The sequence below is a fragment of the Octopus bimaculoides genome, chromosome 5 (genome assembly GCF_001194135.2).
Source record: "Octopus bimaculoides isolate UCB-OBI-ISO-001 chromosome 5, ASM119413v2, whole genome shotgun sequence".
Classification (NCBI taxonomy): Eukaryota; Metazoa; Mollusca; class Cephalopoda; order Octopoda; family Octopodidae; genus Octopus; species Octopus bimaculoides.
In genome coordinates this window covers 65134426-65139100 of record NC_068985.1, presented here as the reverse complement: position 1 = coordinate 65139100, position 4675 = coordinate 65134426, and the positions used below count along the sequence as shown (strand labels likewise).

At 31.0% G+C, this 4675-nt stretch overlaps 1 protein-coding gene across 1 annotated transcript in view; it reads right to left on the bottom strand.

Annotated features, from left to right (window-relative positions):
- The window catches only part of LOC106869597 (uncharacterized), a 296444-nt gene that overhangs the window by 151270 nt on the left and 140499 nt on the right, over positions 1-4675 (bottom strand). The gene's annotated exons all lie outside the window — the stretch shown is intronic.

Genomic DNA, 4675 nt, shown 5'->3' with positions numbered 1-4675 from the left:
TATATATATATATATATATATGGGTAATATAACACAATAACAATGTTTTAATGAGAAGGATGCAATTGATTTTGAGAAATAATTTTGTCAAAATGCAGCTCTAAATTAGATAAACAAATACGTAACTCATCTACCATCTGCAATCATTCCTGTTTTTTTTTTACTTCATTTCCATAAGCGCAGAGATACTTAATTCACAAAGATATGATGATCTAAAGGGCAACAGAAATTTAATGGCTGTAGTAGCTAATCAAGGATACTGGTTCCAAAGCGAAATTCAAATTTTGACAATTCTAGCACAGAAAATAAGGCTTTGTGCACAGGATCGTTTTTTAAAGTCTATTAAATTTTCTTCTTCTGTTAATGTTAATGGCAGGTGTGTACTGTCATATCTTGTGAAACGATTGATGGAAAATACTTAGAAAATGATACAGAGAGGTTTTGTACTGTCTTCTGTACTTCTGACAAAATTTTTAATTTGTTTGGAAAAGCATCTATGCCTGGGAAGTAATCAAGCTGCGAGTTTTTAACTTTCCTTATCCACAGTTTTAACTTGTTCATGAAAGACCTTAATTTGCCTATAATTGTAATAATATTTTCTTTCGCTTCTTGCAGACTCAAATTAAAAATGTTCTCAAAAAGATTGTTTATAAATGCTACTTCCAGCCAACAATTATCATCATCAAAAAAATTCAAATCCAGAATTTTCAGCATTGAAGAAACATGTTATTTCAGTTTGCAAAGAGATAAATCAAGAGAGCACTTTTCCTTTCGAGAGCCATCACACTACTGTATGAAGCAGTAAACACTTAAAATCAGAATCTATGCAAAATGTCTGCACCGTAGAGAATGTGATTTTATATAATTCACCACTTTAACAACGTTGTTCATTGTCTTTAGGAGACCATCAGGTAGAGATTTTGACACCAAAACTTTATAGTGAATCATGCAATGTATAATTTTAACTTGTGAATTTTTTGGTAATACATGAGCCACAAAACCTTTTTTTTTTACCCTGCATAGATAGGGTGCCAGCAGTGCAAACGCTAGTATTAGTTGAGCTTTGTTGCTGGTGTCTGTACTTCCATTGATTTGTAAGGCCCACAAGTTTGCGAGTTCATTTTTTGCTTTAGAGAAATGTTTGCGGAGCTGATCTTCAATGTCTTGCGAAATGTCTTGAATTTTATGAGAAATCATGTGGATAGACAATGGTCTTAATTTGTTTGACAGCTTCAACACTAATCATTGTGCCAATGGCAATCTCCATAGTTGGTAAAAAAATGTTTTCAGCATCAGAATGTAGATTTTTTCTTCTTTACCAAAAGCTGGGCAATCTTGTAATTAGCGACCAGAGCTTTCTCGAGAATTGAGTGAAATTTCATTAGCCTTTTCAATTGAATTTTAAAATTATTTTTAGCATCTCAAATTATTCTTTTGTTCTTATGTTGCAGATGATTTTGTTATTAAATGACATTGAAGTTTCCTGGGAACTATCACTTCATTTGAGAGTGTTGTTAAACAAATCATACAAAAAGGAACTGAGTTGTCTTTTACTGATAATATAAAATCATATTGGATGTAATTTTCATTATATTTTCATTTTGACGAGGTGGACTTTTTATTCTGGTGTTTGTCTTGTTTGCTATGACTCTCTTTCTCATTTTTCTGAGGTCTCAAAAAATATTTGTTCATGTTTAAATCTAAAACTAAAAATCGGTTAAAATTAACATAAAATAATTTATGTAAATTATAAATAAATCAAAAATTAAAAACTACTAGGATTACTAAACAATTTACTTACAGACAATCCTGGTTTAAATGCAAAAATGTAATATATTGTAGCAAATCTGCTGTTCATCATGTAATGTAATCAATTTATATTTACCGTATTTTATGATTCATGTAATTAATATATCTATGCTCGGATTATGTGAATGTTCTTTGATCGTTGTTTCCTGAAAATCTTGAAAATAATTTTCACGGCACACCACTGTGCCACAGCACACAGTTTAGTAGACACTGATATAGAGGGAAAATTTGGTATTTGGGATATTTGTTCATGGGCTTAGATCTAGAAGTTTTCTTATGGGTATTTTCCTGATCATGGTTACCTTTGTACCGTTATTCTATCCCTCAGAGTTAAATCTGTTTGTCTTCTGTAGTCTTCACCACACCTCACCATATTTGATAACATAAATTAAATTTCCTGTTACACAGGTGAAATGACTTTTTATGGTGCATGTTCATCCAAATATTGTGAATTTTTCAATGGCTGTGGCATATGTATGTACACAAACACACACACACAAACACACAAAATGAGCACAGTATTTCATTTTGCAAACATAATATACTACCAAGTATATTAAAGATTTATAAGTCAATATTCTGTCCTACTTTTTGTGTTTGTAATCACTTTTAAGTTATCTCTACAGATTGTTTTTAGAATTTAGAGCCAGCACTGAAAGTTACAATGTAAAGAATGTGATCAAAGATAGAAAAGTAAGTAATAGGTGTATATGCATATTTTACTGCTGGATCACCTATAGTTTTCCTTTGTTTTATACTCATATTCTATTTTTAGCATTTGATTAGCAAAGAGCAATACACAAAAACAAAGATATACAAATGATAAAAAATACCAAAAATAAACTGATGGAAATAAAAAGTAAAAAAATAAAATATAAAATAAGCAAACCTCTTATTCAGTCCATTTTAGTCTCGACTTTTATAAAGATAGATGAACACCCTAAGATTAATGTTGCAAATTTAGACTGGAAGAATTTTTTATCTCTTGCATTTGCGAGTGTTCTACTTCAAAAGAAATCATTGTTGCATGATCAGTTTGTTACAACAGCAACCTTTCTGCCTGCGTACTGGGATTTGTCTGCTTATAAACTTAATTTTGACAAGTCACAGTTGCTTTATCAGTCATTAAGAGATGCTATTAAATCAAGATTTACACACACACACACACACACACACACATGCGCACATACATACTAATGATGATTCTGATCACTTCATAGCATGAGGTTAAATCAAGATTTCCTTGTACACATTCTTATACATACATATTCTTTTATGTTGCACTAATGTACATATATATGTGTATACATACACATATCTATCTAAACGTACCCTCATATTTTGCTCTCATGAATGTGTCCCTCTAGATGCAACTCTACCAATCATTTTCCAATTATATAGATATGTATATGGAGGTAAACATATATGTATGTACATTTGTGAAAAATAAAAGAATATGTATGTATAAGAATGTGTGCTGGTAAATCTTGATTTGACCTCACACTATGAAGTGAGCAAAACCAGCGGCCTGATTTCAAAACAGTGAACCTTACAAAGGAGATGACAGAGGATCAAAATATGTGGCACATTGCTGTATTTGAGAAGCCTCATCCATCACAACAGAATTGAGATACAAAATCCAAGGTTTCACGTAAAAGGTGTCACATAAAAAGCATCCAGTACACTCTGTGGAGGGGTTGGTGTTAGGAAGGGCATCCTGCCATACAAATCAGACCAAAACAGATTATGGAACCTGGTGCAGCCCCTGGCCTTATCAGTTCCTGTCAAGCCATCCAACCCATACCAGCATGGAAAACAGATGTTAAATCATGATGATGATAATGATGATCTATTCATTAGAGTATACACACAACAAAAGAAAAATAACCCGACAGTGTAACTTTATTGGGTATGTTCGTTCAGACCTACTTATTTCTATATATTGTGATATGTCCATTTATGTATAATGATATTACTATAGAGATACATGTGCTATTCAGTCTATAACTATGTTCTGCAGGTACATATATATCATTAAGTCATAGTAAACAAATCTATTCTATAGTTTTATCCCTTTTAACTAAATAACTATACACACATACAAATTATTATGAGATTACATAGTTTAAGTAAACAACAATGTAATCATATAAGTCATGATAAAGAAAAAACTATAATTACAATTTTGAGTAAATAATGGATTGATATAATATTAAGTATCATGTTTATATATATAACTAGATACAAATGTGTGTATATATCTAATATAATATAGGATAAATTCTTTATAAGAATTTATCAAGTAGTCAGCGTGAAAAAACCTCAAAATGAAAAAATAACGAAAAATTTTCGTAATGAAAAAAATTCATCATTTCATCATAAAATATAAATACTTATATATAAAGGGAATTAACTGTGTATTAATGCCTCACGCTTCGAGGGACTAAATAAGTAAAAAACTACCAAAAGAATAAGCAACATATTTACTGAAAGCGAGGGAATGCAGCTTTCAAAATTTATCTCTTAAAAACATTTAACTCAACGGTAGACCACTGGTTTCTCAATCAAATACAGAAAAACTGTGAAGTAACCTGTATTCTTTTGTTCATCAGTACATGTATCTTGACCATACGTGTACTGATGAACAAAAGGATACAGGTTACTTCACAGTTTTTCTGTATTTGATTGAGAAACCAGTGGTCTACCGTTGAGTTAAATGTTTTTAAGAGATAAATTTTGAAAGCTGCATTCCCTCGCTTTCAGTAAATATGTTGCTTATTCTTTTGGTAGTTTTTGACTTATTTAGTCCCTCAAAGCGTGAGGCATTAATACACAGTTAATGCCCTTTATATATAAGTATATATAT